This window comes from Falco cherrug, chromosome 4 (genome assembly GCF_023634085.1).
Source record: "Falco cherrug isolate bFalChe1 chromosome 4, bFalChe1.pri, whole genome shotgun sequence".
NCBI classification, from domain to species: Eukaryota; Metazoa; Chordata; class Aves; order Falconiformes; family Falconidae; genus Falco; species Falco cherrug.
In genome coordinates, this window is record NC_073700.1 from 73,527,925 (window position 1) to 73,554,464 (window position 26,540).

Genomic DNA, 26,540 nt, shown 5'->3' on the forward strand with positions numbered 1-26,540 from the left:
TTCAATAGCATAAATATTTCCACCATTTATCTGTGGTAGGAAAAAAAAGAACAATTCCATATCCCAGTGGTGTAAAGTCAGCAGAAAAGTCAAGGTTAAGATTGTCTTTGAGGCATATTCCTCCTCTGGCTGGACTGGGTGAAACTTACTGGAGACAAATGTGCCCTGGGGAGGGGTGAAGTGGTGATCCCTGCAGCCCTTCAGTGCACTGAGCAGGCTAGGTATGGCAAAGGAACAGATCTCTCTTCCTTGCCTAAGAAGAAAAGGAGCGAGGGAAAAGGGTGTGCTGAAAGGGTGTGGAGAGTGAAAGGAAAGAAAGATGGGCTGCTGGATGCCCTTCCCTCCCACCAGATCCTGAGAAGAAGAATGCTGTGCTCTATACTGTGCTAAAACATGACATTCAGACTTAAGCACTTTAAACAGTCCCCTGAGCTATGCTGAGGGTGCAGAACAGCTGTATGTATAATTAAGTAAAGCTAATTACAATAAATCAAGTTAACTAGAAAATCAGTCAGAGCTTTTATTCCTGAAAGTTCTGTTGTTGTTGCCAGAGTTGAAATTGCTTCAGGGCAAGATGCTGGGCCACTGCAGATTGTCAGAGATCTAGTCATTTAGTTTTATTTTTAAATCAAAATTGGTAAGTGGAAAATGTTGGAGTAATGGGGAGGGTGTTCATGTGCCTGAATTTTAGCTCCAAGTTTAGAAACTAGATGAGGAGGCTGATCTCTGTAGGATAATTGTAGAGACGAGGTACATGCCTTCTCTTTCTCTTGGCTACAGTAGACTTCTTGAGTGTTCAAGTTGGCACCAGAATATGGTGTGAATGTTTCCTTTGCCCATCTACCCAGCCATGCCTGCACAGCATTACTCTAAAACTGTAACAGGCACAAAAACTTTTGTTCTAGCTCAGCTTTGAAACATGACACAGTCCAGTGAAAATATAGTCCAGCTCCATGAAAGTTAGCAAAGTTATACAAATATGCTGTTAGTGATTCCTGTCAGAGAGCAGGATCTGCCTGCCCATTTATTGAGATTCCTGTTTCAAGCTGTGCCAGTGAAAAAGAGGCAATGTGCCAGGAGAAAGCCCAGTTCTGTTGTAACTGGTGGAGAATGTAATGCAACCAGATGAACACTAGACACTTTGGATTTACAGCGGCATCGCTACCCTAAGGATAAACTCCAGGGAGAACAACATACAGTATTGGTTGCAAACATTTTACGGAGAAAAGCGTTGAACAGATTTTGGCTCTAGCTGAGGAAATGTGTGAGGCACAAATCTCTGGAGTCAGGGTGAACACACGGGGAAAGTGTCATTGTAGTCTGCATTTTTCTTATGCTCTTCCCAGAACGTCTGGTGCTGTCCACTCTCAGAAACAGGATACTGGGCTGGAACGATATTTGATCTCACCTTAAACAGTATGATGATAGCAGTCTGCTCCTTCAGTTCCAGGATGTATTCAGGAAGGAACAAATTGTGGTTCAGCTGGCACACAGCGAAGAGATGCCAAAGGCTGTGAGAATTCCTCCTGTGTCTCAGTGCTGGATTCTGGAGTTAAAGACCAGATTGTGAGAGGGAGAGCGATATTTCTTTGCAGAGTAATGACTTTACTTTGTGCAAGGAGAAAGGAATTAGATTGGCAGAAGCTTTGATTTTGCCTTCTCCCCACAACAAGGCAGTTCCCTGTGCTGGAGAATATAGACTGCTCTATGCATCGCTGCCTCAAAGTGCTTGATTTTCTCCAAGCCTCTCCTGGAACAGTGCAAAAAGATGCCCCTCCACTGCCCAAAACTGGGGCAAAACATGGAGTGAACCACCTAGCAGCAAAAATACCATTGAAAACTACATCTGATTCATCTGCATTTGCCTTATTGAATAAGAGGGGACGTCACCACAGTAAAGATTTTTTAGAATAAAAATGAGTCAGTATCTGTCTTTAAAGGACTCAGTTTAAGGGTAGGCGTAATGCAATCCACACAGGCTGTGAAATTATTCTTATCAGGAGGCTTTACGGAATGGTTCTGGGAACCAAGGTGAATTAAAGTTTGACCTTATTTTTAATATTGTCTTTCTTGACACTTTCTCTTATATATACACTTGTTTTCAGGTTTCAGGAATGAGCTGCATTGATCCTGGTTTTGGAGATCAGTCATAGTGGTAAACAGCAAGTCTTTGTGATTTATGACTGGGCTTGCTGATAGTACCTTAGAGATGCCTGAGCACCTGCAGCTGGAGATCCAGTTTTAGGAACCAGGAATTTAAGCCTTTCAGGTATAGCTTTCACAGCTGTGCTCATTTGTGAGATGAAACCAAATCAGATTAGACAGTGATTATTACCAGTGACACTGATCACTGTTCAGCCCATGAGAAAGATTCTTCTGGTTTTGTAATATTCTTCAATGCCCCCTTCCCCATGCCATTCTTGACCAGCCCCCTAGTAAAATCTAAATGTGCAGGATTTCTAATAGCACTAATAATAATGAAGGGAGAGTGTCAGAAACTACTATGCATGTCATAGATTTGACAAAATTAGTTGGTGAAGCATTCAGACTAGTCAAAAGTGGGTTTGTTGTTGTATTTATATTGACTCATAATGTGATTTCATACCAGCTACCCCAAGAACACAACTACAGTGTGCAAGTCCTGGTTAGTCATCCCAAATGGCAGCAATATAAAATAAAACTGTATTTCTGAACACTAAGTTTAATTAACGTGTTTGCTTGTCATTATACTTAATGAAAACAAAGGTAGCATAGAACACACTCATGGCATAGCCATGCACACACAATTATCTTTTCTTCATGTATAGCAAAGTTGGCTATAAAGGCATCCTATACTACAGGTAAACCTGTCAGTGACCGGAAAGACTGAGTCAGGAAAGACTGTCCTTAAACTCCAAGCTTTAAATTCAGCCATTTTCACTGCAGACTAAGTGATACAAGGATAAATTTGGCTAGGGCTGGATGTTGCCATGATATTGATAGAAAGGGCTGTGCTACACTGCAGCTTCGCTTCTGGCTGCACAGCATGGAGCAGAGCGCTAAGGAGGAAGTCTACCACCCTCTGAACCACTGCTAAATCTGCCCTTTGGTGCTGATGGAAAACTTCAGCATGTCGGAGATTCATAAGCTGATTTGTAACATTACATCCCTTAAAACAAACCCAGCAGCAGCAGCAGCTAACAATTGTGGGAAAACCCCTGCAGGTAAATGGCACATCTGTATTGATCAAGAGCCACTTAATAAGGCATTGAAAACATGTCACTATTCATTAGCAGTGATTGAAGGCAGAGATTCTTATGGCCAGGAGGAATCATGATCTGATAGCCTGATGTCCAGTACAACATGGGTCATAGGAGTCCTCTAGTACAAGGCCAGCAGCCATGTTTCAGCTAGGGCATACTTTCTAGGAAATAAAGCATAACCCTAATTTTTAGAAAGTCTTTGAAAGCAGAGCCATCTCAGTCATTCATAATATGTTCCAGTTGCTAATCACGCTGAGCAGTAATCTGTGCTCCACTACTCTTACTGATCTCTACTAATCAGTTCATAGACATCAGGAGTAAGATTCAACCAGCTCTGGGCACCTTCAGCAGAGGCCTGCAACTGCAGTAGCCCCAGTAGATGCCTTTCATAGACAGCGAAGCAAATAGAAACTTTAAGGGAGTGATTCATCTAAACTGGTTTAGACATCTACTCCAGACTGAGATGAATTGTGCTTTACTATCCACCTAGAGTATTGTTTACATCTGTATTGACACACAGAGCTTTTAGATAGACCAGCTCAGGTATAGACATAAAGCCAGATGAATCCTACTACCATGCATGACATGCTGGAGAGTTTGGCCTTTCCCAGTTAGATACTTTTGGACTATAAGAAAACTATCCCTTAGCTCTGCCCTTGTTGGAAGAAATACAATAAGATACTTTAGTATTTGACTTGTTTCCTAATGCTTTAAAATATTCTCACAGTCTTCAAATTTTCAGTTACCTTCTTGGACTGTGAACATCAGAACTGGACACAATATTAGAGATCTGATCATATGTCAGGATGGTAAATAGAGCAGTAGTAGGAACAACAACATATGACTAGCTGTATTAGGTCAGACCCAAGGTCTATCTAGAAAAATGGCTTGTCTTTGACAGTGATGTGTGGTGGATGACTGGGGGAAAGTTTAAAAAAGGAAAGGAGTGATATTTTCTAGACTCCTCTACCAGCCTTCAGCTTTATGACAAACACAGACACCTCCGTGCTCAGGAGTGCTCCATGGAAGGTACTTACAAGAACTTGTCTCATTAGCATAAGCTTTTGGTATCTGTAATATTGCATGCCAATGAGTGTAGCAGTTTAAATATGGAGCATTTAAAAAAAATAATCCTTAAAAAAAATATATATGCCACACAGTTTTCCTATCCTGTCTTCTAGGTTTCATATCACAAGAGACAGTGACAAAATATTCCCCACTATAACCTCCTTACTTAGCATCATTTTGTTTACCTACATCGGCTCTTCTTGACACAGCACTGAGCAACAGATCATCTGCTCCAAACCCCAAGATGTTTTTCAGAATTTCTGTTTCTAGAAGTGTGTTTTTTTAATGTAGTAGTCTTTGTCCCTGATATTTGGGGCTGAATTGAACATAGCTGTATGAATATGAGCAAATTTGTTGTTTTCTCTCATGATTTTGGGAATATTTACAAACTTTAGTAGGATTTTTTTTTTCCCAGACAATTGTTAATAAAGAAAGTGCTAAACAGCACAGGATTAAGAATCATATTTTGTAGAACCACTACTAGAACTAGAATAGCTTTACCATTATTTTCTATTTATAATGACAATTCATGACACTTAAATATTTAACTGATACTAAATGCATTTCATGTGGGCTGCATTCACGTGTGTGTTTGTGTTGCACTGGTATATTTTAGTGATAAAAACCTTGTGCTGTATCAAATTAGACAGTTAAATCATTATAGCATTATCTACCAAACCTGAAGTCTCAAGAGGAAGCAGCAAGAGACAAGACCTGATCTCTTTGCATCCCCCTTGGTGGAGGAGGGAAATTCCATAGTGATTTTGTAACCATAAGTATAGTGAAGTGCTCTCTTAAAAATTATTATGAATGAGTAAAAGCTTTCTAAGACCTTCTTTCCCTTTATTGTCTACCACATTTTTCCTTCTCAAGTAAGACCCTGGGAGCACAAGGAGCAATTCAGAAACTATATTTAGACTACAAATTAAACACAGCATGCAGTATAGATCAGGTTCAAACAAATCTATTCCTTACTGATTCGTGTACCTAGGGTTTTTTTCAGGGACAGAGAAGGTGGTGTGGTGCAAGCCCAGACATCAGTGCAGCGCTGCTACCTGGCAGGTAACTGAAGAGAACATATAGGAGCAACTGCAGCCTGTGAGCTGGGAGCTTGCTTTGAAACCTGAGGTACCAGCCAACAGAGATGCATTTATTTTAAAAACAACAACAACAAACAAACAAACAAAACCCCAATGAAGTATCCAGATCTGGGAGCATGCAAAGATGAAAATGATGAACAGCCATGGCACAAAATGCTTTGGCTAGTAACTTGGGACCAGCAGTAGAGCCCATCCACAACCCACTGGTGTCTTTTCAGAAAGACACCAGGTTGTAGGAGACTGTAACCAGATAGAAGCCTTTCCTCAGCACATTTGTCCACAGAGCAGAGCAAAAATGTTTCTCTTTTAGGTCAGGATAAAAAGAGTGCTGCTGCCTTGCTCAGAGGACATTGTCACAGCTTGGTTTGGTATGGTGCTGGCCTGGTGGAGGTGTGATGTTCATGCCATGGGGCACATCCGAATTGCAGCACAGGCTCACTCCATCTTACAGAAGCTGCAGCACGCATGGGAGTCCTGCCACTGTGACTGTGGCAGACACTCTGCCCTTTGTGATTTCCCATTTTTAATTATACCTGAGTATCACTTGTGCTACTGTTCTCTGGTCTGTGGCACTTGTAATTTTAGAAATGTCTTCTGTGTTCTCTCCCTGACTTGCCTCAGTCAGATCACACAAAACAAATTTTTGAAGGAGAAAATAGGACTTCCAGCCAATGCAACTAGCCAAAAATAGTTAACTCTTAAATGTTATTTACAATTTTATCTCCTTCCTCCTGGAGGTAGAAATGCTGCTGGCATCCTCTGTGGGGAAGATGCTTGCCAGAGGGTGGAATGCATGAAAAAGGATGATTCCCTGAATCATCCTATGAAGGCGGCCACACTATGGAGGAGGAACGGAGCGACCTCTCTGCTTCTTCCCTTTTTCACTCCATCTGGAGATGGATGCTGAACATAGGGAGTAGGAGGTAGAGGGGAGGCACATGGGGAGCTTTGTACCTCCCACTCACCACATTTGAAGACATCAGCCCACTTGCACAGGCTTGCCCCCTCCACTTTAGGCTGTTCTTTCACATATTAAGGAAGACTAGGGAGCTATACCAAAGCAGGCCTTCTACATCCAAGTTAGAACAGTTATTTTATAGTTTTATAATTTCAAACACACTGAGGCTTGCTCCATGTGCACAAATCCTGGATCCTGCTTAAGGTCTCTGAAGTGAGGGGTCAGTCTTTATACAGATCCCCTATAAGAGGCAATTTTCATTGCCTATGAAGATGAAAAGAAGAAAAGGTTTCAGGACATTTAAGTTAGCAAGAGGACAGTCCTGGCTCTGTGGAAGCAGTACTAGTGAGAGTGAAAGACCTATCAGATTTGCTACATCCAGCTATTGCATAAAAAAATAATGTGGCACACCCATGCTCAAGCAGCAACCAGTATCTCTTAGACTGTCAGAGATAAGAAGGGCTTACAGCGATGGAGAAATCATCACACAGCTAAAGAACAGAACCTGCCACAGCCTGGCTTTCATTTTTACACTATGAATAACAGGCCTTTCTTAGGGTAACCAGACAACCATAAATCCTTGTTGTAATATGACCTTTCATGCACTAAAAGATGACATTAAAGTACCCTCAGATTACATAATCTTAATAGTTCAATTGACTAAAGAGTACCTGTGCTTGTATGTATGTATAGGAATAAAAAGAAGAAGAAAAGGATAGAATAAAAAAGGTTTAACATTAAAAAATTATTTAGGCAGTCATCAGAACAGCTAAATAAAATTACATATGAGCTCTGTCATTTAAGGCTTAGCAAGGATTTTACAATCTAATTGTGTCAGCAGTCTGAGAGATCAGCTTCTACTGACACCACTGTCCCCTGAAGGTGCTTTGCAATGTGGTCCAGGGTGACATTTTCCCTGGCTTTAGCTGCTCACCAGAACAAATACAACTTAATCCACTGCCTTTGAATTGCCACAGATATATATGGAAGGATCTATATTTTTCTTAAATTTAGCAGCTTTATGTCTGAGGAAAATTTGGTATTGGAACTGCTGCACCGAAAATAAAAAAAAAAAAGCAAAACCTGCGGAGCTGTAGGTCCATGGTGTAATTACTGCCCCAAAATCAGCTGGCTCCAGAGCAACACCAAGTGAAATGCCTCATGACAAAGAGCACCTGAGCTGACCAATAACTCAGCATCCAGTTTGTTTGGTCTTTGTATCACTGATGAGAAAGGATAAAGTGTCTGCCTATGCAGGGTGCATATAAATTATCCAAGTATTTACTATCAATATGGTAGCACTATATACACACCTCAAGACAAAGCTGAATAGATCTGCATCTTTATGGAATATAAGGTTATACACATGGCTGACACAACGGCTTCTGCAGGATTTGCAATAGTATAAATATGAAAACTGACTTTGAATCAAAATGATCTTATTAAATAAGCATTCATGTCAATGGCATGGACAACATATTGTTTATTTTATCAGACATATCCACTTACTCCACTAGTTCAACAAAGCATTGTATATCGATTTGACAGAGATACTGTCAGATCACATTGAGTGACTGCTGGTGGTACCAGTACAGACCTTAATTTATATTCTGGAACTGTGCCCTCTCTGCCATCTTGGATCTTCCTATAAAATCTTATAAGATGCACGAAAAAATCTATTCCACGTTTTTCAGATTTATGACTGTCAAATGAAAGAAGGAACAGAAATAATCTTTCCATTTGTCAGCCTGTCATCTACATAGAACAGACACAGCTGCTGCTGCTGCAAGAAAATGCTATTACAGGTGCAAAATGGACAGTTTCTTCACAAATATTTTTGTCATTAATTTAGCATAAAATCTATGAAATCTTAGGGCAGTAGAATAGTCATTTGATCTTATGAACAAAAAGAAAAATCATGATTCACTTCAGGTTTTGTCTTTGTTATTTTGTGCAGCTGAAAAGCTAGCAAATTCTGTGTAGTACTCAGAGGTGCCTGTGCCTGGTTTTGAGAAAGGTAATATGCAAAGATGTGCTTTCATTTCAGTCTTCCACCAAGCAGATAATGATGGGAGTCCCTACAAAGTCCCTTGAAAGTATCAGGGAACAAAGGCCACCCACTCCAGCAACATTGCTGGCTTACGTCTTCAGTCAGTTACGGCTGAGCACTGTCTCCAGACTGGATATAACCGAGTTAGTGGTTTGGGTTTTTTTACAGAAGAAAATGTTTCTTAGGAAATGCATGCAACTGTGAAATTTCATCAGTAAGCATTATTTTGATGGTTATATGAAAACCGATCTGAATCATAAAATAAGGAACAAAATTTAAATAAGAATAAAATTAATATAAATTAAAAACCTTTAGAGAAAAAGGGTAAAAGTCCTCACCTGATACACTATAGTAGCATGTGATATCCCTGTACTCCATCCCAAACATTTTCAAGTTTCAAGTCAACAGGACACAGATGGTACCCTGGAGACTACAACTTGACTGGGAATGTGCAAGGTATAAAGAGTGCTTTGCTTTATGCTTCCCTTTCAACCATCCGCTCCTGAGAGGAAGCATCCATCTCACCCTTACGCAGTAGGTATTGCTCCCTGCCCTGATCTAGTTTAGACAGAGACTACCCTATTTTCTCTTGTTTTCCTGACTCCCCCGAAACTACATCTCTTCCTTAAATTTGCATGGGTTTCTTCTTTCCTCTCCTTTTACTCTTCCCCTTCATGTCCCATCTGTAGCCTGAAGGCTCCTGAGACAGGGGGGGTTGTTGGCACCTTGCAAAGGGATGCCTTGCTGCTGTCCCCCACCTTTCTGCCTTCTTCCTCTCTTCTCCCTTTCCAAAGGATCCCATCAGGTAACTGAGGGGCTAGAGAAAGTGAATCAAAGTACAAAATGTAACTAAGCTGGCAAAACAAGCTGTTTCCTATCCTAGAAGTTTTCAAGAACAAATACATGACATAAATGCCAAACATTTGTACTGATCTGTCAATGCCAGTGCAGCACTGTATGACTGAAAAAAGTAATAAAACTACTACTGCCAGCCTCTTACATTTAAGAACAGAAGGAATGCTTGAAATTATAAAATGAGCTATATACCTGTGAGTCTGATCTGTCCATCTGCATGACTTCAGTGAGAATTTCAAATGAAAGAAAAATCAGATTTAACTATAAATGGGTAGTGGGTAAAATGCAAAGGGAGATTATTGAACTAGATTAACCACATATTTCAAGAAGATAACAATTTCTTAAAGTGTAGAAGAACTAGTTTATCTGGATTTCAGTAAGGAACTCAGCATGATGCCGCCTAAATAGTATTTCTGTGTAGTGTAAAACTAAGTTCTGAGAGGCGATCTCAGGAAACTAAAGTTTGCATTTTACAGTAACTTCTCAAAGCAGACTGCATTTCAAAATCAGAGATCTTATAGAGCGAACAGATTCCTGCATGGAAACTTGATTGAAAAGTTGTAGACTTCATGCAATTGTTTGCAACATAGAAATACTTAACACTGCTAGGCTAATACAAACATATGCAGTGTTCAGAATCTAGAGATCTTCTGCAGCTCATGTATTTAATGATGTATTATAGACTGGATGGATCATTCGTTCATGTTCTAATTTCTTACACATAGAAAATATCTAATTATTTCTTAGATTCATTAGGATACAAGGAACAAAAAAAAAGGAAGAAACAGAACAGGCACTCTTACTTCTGCCATGACGACATGAGTAAAGCTCCAATTTTCTGAGAAAAGTTATTTTAAACTTTTGAGAATAGAGCAGTAGATAATTCACCATTTTTATTCTGAGACTATTATGTTTATCCTTTGGTTTTAGTGGAGTTGGCATGCTCATAAATCCCACCTTCCTCTGGCTGTTATTTCTGTCTGGTAAATTATTTTTTTATTCACAAGGCAGTAAAAGGTCACTGGAAAGAGGAATATAATATTCACTCTCATAAAATAAAGTTAAAGAGTATTTAGCATTTATATCTTTCCAGGCTGGTAAACAAAATATGGTTTATTTGACTCAATGAAGACCTATGATACTGAAAGAGATAAATCTAATGACTTGTTTTAACAGAATAAGATAAATCTTTCAATAGAAATCTTCAATAATGCCATGTTGTTCCTGTGGAAGTCCACTACACAATTATACATAGGTGCCCACAGAAAGAGCAGCACTTTGGCTCTTACCTGCCAGAACTATTTGAGATGCACAAGTAGATTTCTTAACAACTTCTGGAAGTACAGCACACTTCTAAGTTGCTAGTCTATTAAATTACAAAAAAAAAAAATATTGCTTAATAAAGTTTAGTACTAAATTTGATTAAATAGTTTCAGGAATAACAGAGATTTTCCATTTTACATCAAGCTTTATTTTGACTGAGGGCTGGTTCCTGGGGTGTGTTTTTGAAAGGAAAATTTAATTCTGCTTAGTAGGAAAATTTCATTCTTCTTGGGACACTTGGTTTAAAAAAAGATATAGCAGCTACTCAACTAAATGTACCTAAGTGTATTCCACATGTGGAATTCTAAAAAAAATCAGAATGTGTTAGAACAAAATTGTATATGAATACACAGTGAAAGAATGCATAATAAAGTATGCTTTGTATTTTGCAATTACAATATTCACTTTAATTTTCTTTTTTATGAAATTTCTTCATATTTACATGCTTTTAATGTAACCTGGCAAAATGGGATTTAGTCCAGAGAATCATACTGGCCCCAAATAGTTCCTTAGTAAGGAGGAGAGTTTCATATTCACAACCCAGATTTTTCCTGGCTGAGCTTGTGATCTCTTATGGGGACATCTAATGAGGGCCAGGGCGGGGAGGAAGAACAAGTTATTTTGCCTACAAAGTCTTGAAACAAGGTTTTCTCCCAAATGTGGGCTCAGCTTCAATTTAGAAAGGAGAGTAAAGTTAAACATCCTTCTGCATCTGCCCTGTGGCTATCTGCTTTTCCTCACCTTAGCTCTGATCAGTCTCAGCCTATTCAGCCCATGCTCTTTGCAAACCTCAGTTCTCTTCCTTAACCTACATTTTGCATAAGTAACAGCAGTGGAAACACTCATTTCTCAAGAACTTTTTATGCTTACATTTCCTGTAAAGCCCGTGCCCCCCCATGAGAGGGAACTGTTGCAGGGAAAACCCTTCTTGATGGCAACAGCAGCAGACAGTATAAGGCCAGTCATTCAGTCAGAAGAAGGGAGAGTGAGTGAGTGAGCTTGTGGGTTATTTGCCCAGCACACAGTTGTGCAGCCACTCAGCATGCTCTATTAAAGTAGAATTTTCACAGAAAATGCTGTTGATGTTTTAAAAAAATCATCTTGCAAAGTTAAAATTTAATTAACTGTTCTCTGGGAAGCCTAGCTCAAAATAAGTGGCCCATGTTGACACACGGTGGACCTTTATGTTTCAAGTTCTTACTGAAGGATTACAGTGAAAAAAAACATAAGAAGCTTTTTAAATTTGGGGCAATTATTTCCTTATCCCTTATTATTGTTTTCAGAAGTAACTGAAATATTTTTTTTATTGAAAAGGAAGGAAAGCAGAAAGATGTAAGTGGGAAAGACAAGGAAGGAAAAAAGGAATGAAGCAAGGAAGGAAGGATAAATTAGGAAAGGAAATAAGGAAAGGAAGGGAGGAAGGAAGGAGAAAGAAAAGAAAGGCAGAGAGAGAGAAAAAGAGAGAAAGAGAGAGAGAGAGGGAAGGAGGGAATGAGGGAAAAAGTTTTGAGGGAAGTTATGGCATCTGCAATTTATATTTGACAAGGTACAGCAGTTTCACAGCCAATTGAAACCAGTTCATTAGCTTCCATCATTAGCTTTGCCCAAATGATTCACATTTTCAATCTAAGGCTCTTAAACAATTTCTGTTCCAGGAGGTGGGAAAATGGAAGAAGGAAAATAAACTCTTTTAGGTAAAACCTGAAATCTAAACAAAAGTGATTGGGTTTTCCCTTACTGTTTGCTTTCCAGCATTCCCACGAGAGTTGGGGAAAGCTTCAGGCACTCAGCATCTCTTATAACCGAGCATTTTTGTTTAGGTGCCTAAATTCAAGCACAAGACTATGCAGTTATTTTCCCAGTAAATAAACCTTAATCATTACCTAGTTTTTATCTCAATTAATGTGATTTACCAGGTCTATCTGCTTTGTAAAGAGACTGATAGATTCAACAGAACCAAGCTGTACTTCCAGTGCTTTAGTAACCATTAAAAACAAGATTTTCAGAGGTCCTCTACTCCATTCCCTGCCTCGGGGCAGCAGTACCTACACCTAGATCATCTCCAATAGATGAACTTGCTGCTTTATGCTAATGGCATCTTAAAGTGGGGAAATGTTCCCAATAAACAAACAGGAAATAAGTGCTTACTCTTTTGCACAGTAGTTTTGATAATCAAGTTGCTTATGTTGACTACCATTTGTCTAGTATCCCATTAATTAGGTGCTAGAACTATTTTCAAGAGTAATACAAGCAGGATTTGGCCAAATCTGATCATTCTTTACCAATGACATGCACACACATTTCAAATCTAAAAACTAATTCTTCCCTTGTTCAACTGCCTGATTGTGGGTTTGGAGAACTCTCCTCCACTTACATCAGGATCTAAACATCCTAATCTCACAGAAGAAAAAACTTCCCCTAATTTACCTGCTTGGAAATCCAGTTTTCCACTAAACATTTAGATTTTGGCTATTACTCTTTTTCAGTAAAGGGCCACCCTGATGTGGTACTGGAAACTGTTCAAATGCTGTTATATCTGGTAGAAAGATATTTTCAGAACAGGGTCTCAAAGAGTGATTGAGGCTTGATGGAACTTTTTCTTCCTTTCTATCTCAGTATTGAAAATCAAATATAATCACTATTTATCCTTCCACCTGCACAGCTCCCTGCCTTGGGCTTCTCAAGTGGCACCAGATAACTTCATAACCCCCATAAATCAAGTAATCTTGTGTATTCAGTCCTAGAGGTGCCACAAACTCATTTTTTAACCCAACAAGATTTATTGGGTGGTGATTTTTCATGCCTTCTGGCACCCCAAGACAGTGGATATTTATATTTTTCCTCCCAACTTATTCTCTAACATTTCAAAGCAATGGCTGTATATCACAGTTTGTATTCCAAAAGTATCACCTCATGAACTCCCTACACATTGAACGCACAGGATCTAAGAGTTCTGCCATGTTTTTTTCCATGGCTGATTGTGCTGCGGGTTTTTACAATGAAAGAACAGAGGTATCCGGAACGAGGTGTTTTGCACTGTTGTTCTAAAAGATCTTGTGATATACCAGTACAATGGATCGCCCCAGATTGGTGTTTGTAGAAACTGGCAAGCTACAGGTGGTTTATTATGCCCTGAATGACAATCTGTTACCAAATCTTGGCACCAAATTTTCCAGACACTGTTAAGGAAATAAAAACATCATCTGTAAATAAACTACTACAGGGAGTTTCTCTCTTAATACTAAAGTGTTCTGATACTTCAGTGATTGAAGATTGTCAACACAGAAAACACGAAACCTACTGTAGGAATCAGTAATACGACAGTTTTACAGGAGTCATACTATTCAGATGAACTGTCCTATTCTCATACTGAAATAGCAAGAGTTGGAGGTTCCCTGAAAAGCTAAATATCCGAGGGAAAAGAAACAGTAGGAAAACTGCACATTTGAGCCAGACTTACACTGCTTACCCTGGAACAAAGCCCATGCTGCAAAGCCTGGCAGAGAAAGCAAACACACTGGAGCAATGAAACACAAAAAAGCCCAAACTTTTCTACATTACTGTCAGTAAAGTCATGTAATTTTTATATGAACTTAACATATCTAATAAATGATTGTCTCTTCTGGCTTCTGCTGTATTTGGTTTCCTGATCTCTGTGCCATTTTGATCAGACCATTAAGGAGCTGGTAAGTTTAGAGCTAACTGCAGCCACGCACATTCTATTGCAGTTGCATATCCACTAATTGTCAGCTTAATGGTCTGCAAAGCTAGCTCTCCTCATTATAAACATTTGACTGAAATACAAATGTTATTAGGTGTCATCATTATGAAGTTGATAATACTAGAATTATTTTATGCTTCACCCTGTATGTATTTTGTTTCCAGAAGTTTCTAACTGTGAGGCATTTTACATTCCGTGATTACATTAATCTGTAATCCTACCGCTGTCTCTAGGAAGGCTATTGCAGTACTATATGTAACATTACCTAAGATCATGTAAGTATGCTCTTGAATGATGTGAAGCAAAGCCCCATCTGAGCCTCTTACTATGCAGTATTTGAGAAGTAGAGCCTAGAAGTGAATAAAACACAGAAAAAAATCCTGTATTTGAAATGTATTCTGACTAAAGCATGATGGTCTGTGCCTGAGAGTTCATTAAAGGTGCAAATACAACTTTGACCTGCACTGTATTTTAACAGTAAAGTTGGAATTGCTGCAATTACTGTTGGGGTTGGGGCAGTTATTATAAAAGAAGCTGAAGTGCTCCTTCAGGACTCAGAACTAGGGTGAAGGCTGATGCTCAGAGGAAAACAAAGAGTTTATATTTTGTGCTTGTGTCAGCGGAGGTGTCCCAGGCTGTTTTTAAGTTCAGGGTTAGGACTGAATTGGGCTCAGGGTCACAGAAACGTATTAATTTTATGGCTTGATGTTCAAATCAATTCCAGTAGAGCAAGAAGCATATGATTTGTTAATATTTCTGTTCCAATTAACTGTGCCCAGATAATGATTAGCTCTAGTAAGGGTTCTCATTAGATTTTAAAATGTAGATAGAAACTTATGACTACATAATCCTGAAAAAAACAGTGACTCAGAAAAGGACTTGGGCCAAAGGGTATTTTTTTTACCTTGCTGCTATTAGCTGTAAAGCTGGAGTTCACAGACACTGGGAACTGACTTTATTAGTATTGCTGCATGAAGATCAACACCTGAAAAAATAGGATGACAATGGATGTAAAATGGGCAGCCTGTTCCAATGCTTGACCACCCTTTCAGTGAAGAAATGCTTCCTACAATCTAAACCTCCCCTGGCACAAATGGAGGCCATTTCCTCTTGTCTTGTCACTTGTTCTCTGGAAGAAGACACCCAACCCCACCTCACCACAATCTCCTTTCAGGCAGTTGTAGGGAGCAATAAGGTCTCCCCTGAGCTTCCCTTGCTCCAGACTAAACAACCCCAGTTCCCTCAGCCACTCCTCATAAGCCTTGTGCTCCAGGCCCTTCACCAGCTTCGTTGCCCTTCTCTGGACACGCTACAGCACCCCAAGGTCCCCTCTGAAGTGAGGGGCCCAAAACTGAACACAGTGTTCAAGGTGCAGCCTCACCAGTGCTGAGTACAAAGGCACAGTCACTCCCCCAGCCCTTTCCCACCAGGCACTTCCCAGCCACCCTTCCCCAGCCTGTAGCACTGCGTGGGGCTGTTGTGTCCCCAGTGCAGGACCCAGCACTTGTCCCTGTTGAACCTCCTACAACTGGCCTCAGCCCATGGGCCCGGCCTGCCCAGACCCCCCTGCAGAGCCTCCTGCCCTCAGGCAAATCAACACTCCCCCTGCTTGGTGTCCTCTGCAAACTGGCTGAGGAGGCACTCGATCCCCTCAACCAGATTGTCAATAAAGTTATTAAACAGAACTGGCCCCAATACTGAGCCCTGCGGGACACCACTTGTGACCAGCCACCAGCTGGATATAACACCATTCACCACCACCACCCTTTGGGCTCAGCTGTCCAGCCAGGTTTTAACCCAGCGCAGAGCACACCCATCCAAGCCTTGAGCAGCCAGTTTCTCCAGGAGAATGCTGTGGGAGATGGTGTCAAAGGCTTTACTAAGGTCCAGGCAGACAACATCCACAGCCTCCCCCTCATCCACTAGGTGGGTCACCTTGTTGTAGAAGATCAGGTTTGTCAAGCAGGACCTGCCTTTCATAACCCTGTGCTGGCTGGGCCTGATCCCCCCAGTTGTCCACACGTGTCACCTGAAGGCACTCAGAATGACCTGCTCCAAAACCTGCTGACCTGCACCGAGGTCAGGCTGCCAGGTCTGTAGTTCCCCAGATACTCCTTCCTGCCCTTCTTGTAGGTGGCTGTCACCTTTTGTCAGTCTTTTCCTCGTCTTTTGTCACTATGCTTCCCCCTGCATCTAATAAAGGATGGAGATTCTCCTTAGCCCTCCTTTTGTTGATAATGTATTTATAGAAATATTTTTTATTGCCTTCTATGGCAGTAGCCAGACTAAGTCCTGGTTGGGCTTTGGCCCTTCTAATTTTCTACCTGTGTAACCTTACAACACCCTTGTAGTCCTCCTGAGCTTCCTGCCCCTTCTTCCAAAGGTCATAAACTTGCCTTTTTTTCCTGCATTCCAGCCAAATCTCTGTTCAGCCAGGGTGGCCTTCTTCCCTGTTGGCTTGTCTTTCAGTACAGGGGGAACAGCCTACTCCTGTGCCATTAAGACTTCCTTTTTGAACAATATCCAGCCTTCCTTGGCCCTTTTAGGACTGCCTCCCACGGGACTCCAGTAACCAGTATCCCAAACAGGCCAAAGTCTGTCCCCTGGAAGTCCAAGGCAGTGGTTCTGCTGATCCCCTCCTTACTTCTCTGAAAACTAAAAACTCATTTTGTGATCACTGTGCCCAAGATGGCCTCTGACCATCACACCACCCACAAGTCCCTCTCTGTTCACAAACAATCCATGGCTGAGGTTCCTTTGCAGACCTTCCTGGAAGGGCCCCTTCACAGCTACCAGTGACATGGCGTCCAAGCTGGCCTGGAGCGCAGGCAGCCTAAACTGCATCTTGCTGACCCTTGGAACAGCATTAATTAGTGATAAATTTTTAAAAATCTAGAAGAATGAGGAAGCAGGCCACACTTGCATACTCCATGTGTCCAAATAAACTAAGGTGCAACTCCTTTCCATTACTGACCTACATCTAACCCTATCTTTAACACGACTTTGTGACAAAAGTCCATACCCAACAAGCACATAAAATGTAAGACCCGGTGGGTCCCAGCCCTCATCCTCAGTGTAGCAGATAAGCAGAATCCAAATATTAAGCAAATATAACAAACCTTAACACTGCCCACAACCCTATAGATAACTGCTATAGCCAGCAACGCTTACCTGTCTCTTAAACCAACACAGGGTCTCAGTGGATCAAAGGAGTAAAACTACAAACACAGGCCTTAGTCCCAGTCTCAAACCTAATTCCAAGTACAACTCTGAGGTTAATTCTTCTTGTCCCTTTCTCATTCCAGTTTTGTCCTAAGTTTGTGCGACATTGGAATTTTAACAGTAAGCCTATCACTTCAGTCTTTCCCATCCACAACAATATATCAAGAAGAAATTATTCATTAATCTGATGTCATAAATCAATTTCAATTCAATTGTCACAGAAAGCTCCAATACTTGAGCAAGTTCTTGGCTTGGTTAAACTAATATCAATAAATCAATGTACTTCACATGCTGAATTTTGAAGAGTAAAAGTAAAAGCAAACTTCTGTCCCCTGGGATTTTAATAAAGAGTAAATTAAGTCACTAACATACATAAAAATAGAGTGATCTGTTTCAAAATTTTTAGATATTCTGCAAACAACATTTATTCTTTTGAATGCTCTGGTTTTTTTTGGAACCTTCTTGGAGGAGTATCTTTTGTGAAATACTAGATCTAGAGGAAAAAGGTAACTATACTGACTCTCAGAAATGTGAACATACTAAAGTTAGCACCCTGGAAAGCAACAAAACTGAAGCAACCTACAAAATGGAAAGGTACTGGAGGTAAGTTGTGGAACACTTAGCAGGATTGTCTGAAACACAGGACTGCAGTGAGAATTTATGCTTTAAAAATTTACAGAAGTTTGAAGGAATTTTAACCATGTAACCATTTTAACCCTCTTGAAGCCACTGCAAATGCTGACTTCCCTCAAGCGAGGGACAGCCCATATTTTATGTCCATCAGTCCAAAATTTCCTTCCTAATAATGTTTATAATGTTTTTTAAATATACATATATGAAATGGGCAGAAGGAGTCTTGGGAAATACTTGTTAAAAAAAATCAGGTAAGATTTCTATGGTGCATATTAATTTCATTATGGATGTATAATTTAATAGAGGATACTGGAGAACATAATATATATTATGTGAATAAATTATGAATTATGCTAACAGGGTGAGTGCTTGAGAAACATATAGAATAGGATAGAAAATACCTCCTTTTTTAAAACTTTTTGTCTATAGCAAAGACAGAATTGTTTACTTAATTAGTGGATTGAAAAAGAATTTAAAAGAGTTTGCCTTATAGTTTTCAGTATGACTAATAATGACAGAATCTCAAAAGTGTGTTTGGGCTCAGCCCTGCCACCTATCTTGATGAAGAACCATGTGGTAGCACCTTATGACATTACAAGCTTAATCTAAATAGTGTTTTTTTTAAAAAAAGGGGACTATGTGATCATGCAAAAGCAAATGCAAAGCTGCCTGCAGGCATCAGCCTTGCAGCCTCAGCCAAAAGCCCAGGTGATATTTCAGCACAGTTATATGCTCCAGCTCAGGTGGTAGCTTGCTGCTGCTGTGCTGCAGCTTGGAGGAAAGGGCTCTGCTTTGTTCAGCAAGAGGTGCTGAAGTTGAAGCTGTAGCCCACCCTGCTAACCAGGTTGCCAGGGTTACCACAGGGATCCCAAGTGTGGAAATTCAGGACTGTAATAGAGAAGCTTTGCTTCACTAAACAGGAAAATAACAAAATAGAGAGACATTATTAAATACCAGAGGATTGATGCAGAAATAAAAATAACTGAATAAAAACATTAGCAACTACATACAGGCAAAATGCCAAGTATTAATTTGATGTTTGAGTATAAGATACCATTTGAATCAGGACAGCTGCTGTGCATTGTCCCTTTTTTGGCACAGGAGGTCTGTGTGAGACAGGGCAGCCAGGGCTGAACATCAGAGCACAGGCATGAAGCCATGCTGCTGAGTTTGCCATGGGCACATGAGCAGCCCTGTATAAGCACAACAAGAGTGTGACTAATTTTATTACATTCACAAGGGTAAAATAGCTTGTATCTGAGTTCAGAATTGAGCCCTTGGTATAAATACAGCTTTAAAATATGAATTCAGAAGCTACCAGTGGTTGCTGTGAAATGCACTAACACTGAAAGCCTCCTAAAATTTTGAGAAAATTCCATCCACCAGAGCCTTAAAACTGCTCATGCTTTTCATCATTTTGGAGAGTTTTTTTTCAATAATTTTCTGCTTCTATTTTATAGTCTATAGTTGAGGAAATCCTCTTGCTCTTGCCTTTTAAAATTTATTTTTGACATGGAAGAACATACATTTTTATGATACCCTTGCAAAATCTTATGTGATAAGGTTAGGAAGAGGTGACTTATGTACTAAAAGAATTTGAGAGAAACATCCTATCACTTATATAATTATTTGTGACATAATTATACTGAGAAATTACTTTGAATAGCAACATTTACACTTTTTTTTTTGAGGAATTGTTTTTGATATCTTCAGTCCAAACATCTCGGGCCTAATAATTCCTTCAAAATATTGTTCTCCACTGTAAACTGTTTCTTTGATTGTGAAAATTAGGTTGGATACTTCTGCATCAGTATTCTTAAGCATTGCAGTTATTCAGGATATCATAGAAATCTGTTTCCATTCTAAATCTTTTTTTTTTTTTAAGCCACTAGTTTTGAAGGTTACTATAGGGTAAGTCCTGAACGGGGAAAGGGTGTCTGGATGTATTAGTTCTATAAACACCTAGTAGAAAATTAAAATTAATAAGGCAAATATAAGCATGAAAAAGAATTAGTAACTCTAAAAGGGCAATTTACCTAATGAAAACATAATTTTATTAACTTGGCTATTTAGCCATGCATCTTTACTTATTGCGAAGGTTTTCTAGCAGTATAATTAAACCAGATAACTTTGGTTCATTATTCTCAAGTTCAACCCATGTTGTGAAGAGTCCCACAAAGAAGCAAGAATGCTTATTGTGGCTAATTCTGCTTTTGCCATTTATATTGGTGAATCCACATGATTTAGAGGATGAGGAAAGGTGACACTGGCAGGAGGCCCAGGACATTTCTATTCCTAGGGGCCAAATCCAGGTAAACAAGTAATCTGTTTATTATCCTCATCAGTGACTGGTTTGAGCACAAGGATCCCTTCATCCAGAGTGATGAGGTTTGCTCTCCCTGGACACTTACAGAGGGTTTGGCCTTTAATGGTTATTTAGGCACCTCAGTGTCCAGTTCTGTATTTCTTAATGCTTAGCTTTCTCATAGGAGGAACTGTGAACATCCTGGGCTTCTGGAGGTTGTACTCATATCAGTAAACTTTGAATTTCTGGGTCTGCCTCTCTCTTCCTTTGGACACACTCTTCACGCCCCTTGTGTGCAATGGGAATATCAGGAGCTGACTCTTTCATCCTAGGGAACATCTGATGCTTCCACAGCCTCTTCTTGGCAGTAACTGGGGGGCCAAAATAAGAGAGAAAATGTAGGGTATCTGTCCTAGGTATTGATAACACCCCTGAGGTTTTTTAAACAATATGTTTAACCCCAACATACAAAGCATGACACCAGTTTTGGTTCCCCCTCATTCCTACCCTATCTTGTTCCTGGATACCAGCGGTCAGATGTACAGGAGAAGAACAGACAAGCCTGATGTACAGCTTGGACAGAGGAAAAGCATACTGCAAGTGTACCTTCTTCTGCTGCCCTTTTCAGGAGATTTTAAGCCTCTTTTTCTTCTTTGGTCTTTCCATACTTCAAACTGGAAGAGACTCAAACTGGAAGAGCGCAGACAGGAGAAAAATTACTGCATTTGCTGCATCAAAATCCCATGGCAGTAGACTTTTTATATCACAGACAGGTACAAAGCTGAAGAAGAAGCTGACAAAAAAGATGAGAAAAATCTCACAGTAAATGTAGAAAAAAAAATCAAAAATAACAGCCAGATAAATTGCTGTTTGTACAAATGTTACAAAATCTTCATACCATGTATCTCCAAAATATTAAACACATACGTGGATTTATTCAGAATATTTCTGTCTTTCTATCAGTCATAAGTTTTTTGCAACCTTGAATTGCTGAATCTGGTAACTGAATTTAAAAAATTATGTTGTTTAGCTGTAAGAAATGGTGATTATAATGGCCAGAATTTCAGCAATGAAATTATCACGATTCTAGGGTTCTCACAAGATTAAAGGGATTAAATGTCTCTCTTAAGGTTTACAGTTTGATGCAAATCTATAAATCAAAAAAGGCTGCTTGTAATTCAGCTGCCTAAAAAATATTTAAAATCCACACAGAGCTTTTGATCTAAAGAAACATGAAGAAAAAAGTAGTTAGGTTAAAAATTTGAGGGTACATTGGGGCTGACTCTTTGGATTTTGTATTTTTAAGAGAAGTTTACAGGAAACTAAGAGGATTTTTCCACCTTATCTAAACTAAATGAGAGGACAAAGGGAGGACTGTCCAGAGTACAAACGATGACCTATGAGATTAAAAAGAAGTCTCTTTGTTGCAATTTTATCATCACTTGTAAGTGACAAAGTGCCAAAAGACAGGTTTGTGGCAGCAGCAATATATTTTCTTCAGGGTAGGAAAATCATCAGCAAGGTGTCTGTATATGTGTAGCACTGCTTGAATATGAAAGCAATTTTCTGAAGCCCTGTGGCTTAATTCTATTGTTTTCGTCAAGAACGAATATTCTGGATCACAATCTTCAACAACTGATAGTAACGGGCACACCGTGAAAAATGCATAAGCAAGTTCCTCAGATGACTGCTGGACAAGGCCTCAGCACCATCAACAGCAATATTTGCATTTATCTAAAAAGAGATTAAATGCTAACAAGGTTTCAGTACATTTATCTGCCTGGCTTCTGTGTATGGTTCCCATTAAATTCAAGGGGGAAAGAATATGTAAAGGGAATAAAATAAAAAGAAAGAATAAAAAAAAAATCACACTGCATGTAGAGAGCGATTATAATCTTCCATTTTCTAAAATACATTTATACTAGAAAAACATCAACTAGAGATGCAGAAATATAAGCAGTAACACTACAAGCAGTAACACAACTGCTCAATCAAAGTATAGTTAATGTAGGATAATAGTAATTATTGCATGATCTGCCTCTAATGTACTAACATACCTTCAAAAAAACTTAATTATGCATCCAATATTCATTCTTAATATCTTCTGAAAAATGTCTCAGATACATAAAAGCCAGTTCCTTTCCTGCAGCGGGACCATATCCTCCAGCACTTGATGGCAACATATTTTACAAGCTTCTTTAATTATTCAGTTCCATCCAGCCTGGCTGGCACCTTCATTATCTTCCCATGCAGAGCACCCTCCGACTTGGAGCCAAGACTGCGTGTACATGAGCAGGTTCTGCAGACGAGCTCAAGGGATTCTCTTTTCATTCGCAAGTAGAAACAGGTGTTGACTTCTCCATCCACTCAAAATCCACCCCAAAAAATCACTGGGTTTGTCCCAGTCATGGACTTGAATTAATGCTTTTTGTATAAATTATTTCAACTCAGTGAAGAGTATCTGATTGTATTCCTTCAGAAATCACAGGAAAAAACATATCTTAGGTAGGAACAAGATGGGACACTGAAAGCATTTGACTTCACGTAAAAATTCAAGATTCTGATCCCAATTCAGGCAAGCATTTAATCTAGGTACAGGCTTTACTTATGCATGTAAGCAGCCTCATTTCAGACATGGCAAGATTAAAGCAGATGATGGTAAACATGGGCAAAATTAAGACTGTTCAGTTCCTTGCACATTTAAACTAAGGCATTTATTGCCCAAACTTCAAAGATATTTAGACACCTTAATCTTTCTGAGAAGCTGGGCATTACTCAGCCACTGTTGAACTGGGCTTCTCCAATAAAGAGAGGTGAAACAAATTTATATTTTTAATGAATTTATGTGATTAATTAGAAAATTTGGTTAGAAAAAATTATGATTCTGTATTCAAATATATTGAGTCTTGATTTTGACACTATTTTTTGCATTTAAAAAGCTACCTTTATATGAATTTTAAACCTGATTGTCTAGTGAGTGCAAAAATTAAACCATTAAAATAGCATTGGGAAATAGTTTTTTTAAGAATTAATTATTTGCTTATTTACAAATTGAAATTTTTTGTATCTAATCATACAGTAAGGTTCATTAGCTCTCTGCTGCAGGAGTAACACAGTTCAGCTAAAGGCTCACGTTACTAATTTGTTATACAGTTCATAAAGATGGTGCCTTGGGGACAAAGCACTGTCCACCCACAAAATTCCATGGAAGCTAGCAGTGCTTAGTCAAGGATAGGCTCTGCCCATAGCTTTTAATATTCCTGCTTTTCTGGGGCAAGAAACTTTTACAGTCATCACTGGAGATGATATCCAAGATGAAAAACAGTGTATGGTTATGTGCATGCTCTTATCTTTTCAACTGATGGAGAATTTCCCAAGCTGCAATGAAGTAAAAGGGCTGTCTAGTTACAGGACCCACAGTTTACGAGGTGATGGTATCTCCCATAGTGGGACTCTGTGTTGGTTACACTAGGAAATATTTTTGCCTAACCTCCATGAAAAATGGAAAACTACAGCAATCTGTCTTTAACTCCCACTCTAATAAGCTGTGAATAATAAATGTCTGAACACAACTATCGTAAGTGAGGCTGCTATTTAGGTTAAATATAATAGCAGGCACTAACTACACAAAGGGACATAAGCACAAAGGGGAACTGTGGTGGAGTTAAACACTGGTTAAAAGCCTAACTGACTGTCTAACTAGGGAAAAGGGTATTTTTTATGTTCTCAGGTATGAAAAGGGAATCATGGATACATTTCTAATTGCTTTCCATGACTGTAATTTTTGATGCTGTTTGCTATAACAATAAATAAAAAATACATTTAAATACACATTTTGCATGTGTATTATCCTGTAAATATAAAACTGATATGAAACCAGTATTGTGAATGTCTTTAGTGACTGCTATGGTCTATTTAAAGCCTCAGAATATTTCTTGAATTGAATTCACCATTGAATGAGTTCACCTCACAGCCATAAAGATAACCCTTGTTTTTTTAAAGGGAAATTGTAAAAGTATATACTATTATAGTATAATAATGTAAAAAGCATTTTGCAGTGAATTCCAGTGCAATATAACCAGCCTCAGATCCTCCACTTTGATTTCTTAAATTTCCCAAAACTGACTCCCCCCATGAAAAAATACAGCTAGTCACAACGCAAGCCCATTATTGGATCATGGAGGCCAGTTTCATTAGGGCCTGGGATTCTGGGAGGGACCTCCAGAAAAATCAGACTATCAGCAAGAAAAATAAGTCCATTATTTACCAAGATATTGGCGTTCTGTCTCTACATTCAACTACTTCTAACACTGCACATGAGAACTACAGTACTGAAAATATACTGTATCAAGAACGGCACACAAGATCTATGAACAATTTGTCCCTCCTGTCATTGCCAGAACAAGCCTCACTGCAGATCAGAAATGAAGAAAAACAAAAGAAAAACCTCAGGCAGAAGATATTCTATTCAAACAACCCACATATCATGGGCCAAATTTTAAAAATTTGCGGTTCAAATTGCACGACCCTATTATATGAAAATACACTCTGCATACATATGTTAGTGAGGCATTTCTGAATGTATTCATCCAGTTTCTCATTTAAGGTATTTGTATTTTACCCTGGACTTGATAGAGCTAGGCACTGAAATCATATGGGTAATTTGTTCAATGTAAAAATAAGAAATTATTTCAAGAATGAAAACTATTTAAATTCTTACAGGTTAAAAAAGCAGCTAACAAACTGTAACACTGGTATGCTTTATATGAACAAGATTTCTACAACATTTGAGATAGATGAAATAGAGAGTCATGCAACAATCTTTTGACCTTCAGCCTTGTGGTATCCTAAGTACCAAGTCATGTGGTTCCTTTCCTATATTCTTCAAGCCCTATCTGAAAAACTAGGTGTTTTGTTTCCACAGCCCACACACAAAATTTTCACAAGCTGTATCTCCTAAAGGTTGCAATGTCTCTTTACATTTTACCCTAAATTTATTTATTCATATGTTTACTCATCTATACTCCTTTGTTTTGAGTTAAAATGCCCTTGAGTTTAGGCAATTCTCAATCCCTCTGTCTACCTTCTGTCCACTACGATGTAATTACAGCAATCACATCCTTTTCCAGCTAACTTTTTGCAAGGTTAACAAAACCCTGTTGCGATTTCCAGCTCCTTGGTCATCCAAGCAACTTTTCTTTGCAATTGTTTGTACTTGATTTCAGCTTTACTGTAGATTAGTGAGCAGAATTTTATCAGTACTTCAGATGAGATTTCACTAGGGCCTTATAAAACGGCATTCACATTTCCTTCTTTCTTAGAAACATTTCACCTGATATATACTAACACTGCTTACTTTTCACAGTCAACTGCATCCAACTGATTTCAGAGTTACCCTTCGCACTGACTTAAGACTGTGTCCACATTGCTTAAGGTACCTACTACAGGTAACAGCAGAGGACACAGCAACAAATGGTGCAGAATTACTCATGCCTGCCACTGCTTGGGACAGGCAGCCTTTTTTCTAGTGAGCACCAACTATGTCTAAATCACACAGCACTTAAGCTGGGTCCCATGTGGTACCTGCATGATACTCCTGTGGCCCAAAGAATTAATACAGATTCTCTTGTGGCTTTCCAGTTAAGGTACCCAACATAAAAGGGAAACTGAATTGCATTATACCAGAGTAATGTCAGACCAAGGACGCTGTTTGGACATGTGTGATATATGAGACATACTGGGGTTTCTGAAACAAGGTTGATGGCTACAGAGGGCAAAGGAAGTTAAACGTGCCTGAGCTCTCCCTATCTGTATATAAGAAGCAGTTCCTAGAGTGAACTATACCTTCTAGCTAATAACACACCTGGTTTTCCACTGGGAACGAATTAATGGTGAGGTCCAAGAGAAAGCTTCAGGATCCAACATACATGCAGTGTAGCTTATCAGAAGACTCAGTGAGCTGAGAATTTCCATAATTTCACTAGTACACGCATATTTACTCTTTTTTTCCCCAGTTATTTCCAACAGATGGTGGCCCCTTGCTTGATAGAAAATGTTGCTATT

The 26,540-nt window shown here is 39.2% G+C and overlaps 1 long non-coding RNA gene across 2 annotated transcripts in view; it reads right to left on the reverse strand.

The window, feature by feature from the left end:
* Positions 1 to 592: 592 nt before the first annotated feature.
* LOC129735891 (uncharacterized) overlaps positions 593 to 26,540 on the reverse strand; it is a 62,386-nt gene continuing 36,438 nt past the window's right edge. Inside the window, exons 3-4 of one of the 2 annotated variants that reach the window (XR_008731820.1) lie at positions 21,084 to 21,270; positions 593 to 1,546 (exon numbers count right to left, since the gene is read on the reverse strand). This is a non-coding gene — a long non-coding RNA (uncharacterized LOC129735891). The remainder of the gene's footprint in view (positions 1,547 to 21,083; positions 21,271 to 26,540) is intronic. The other variant, XR_008731819.1, reaches the window with a different exon arrangement.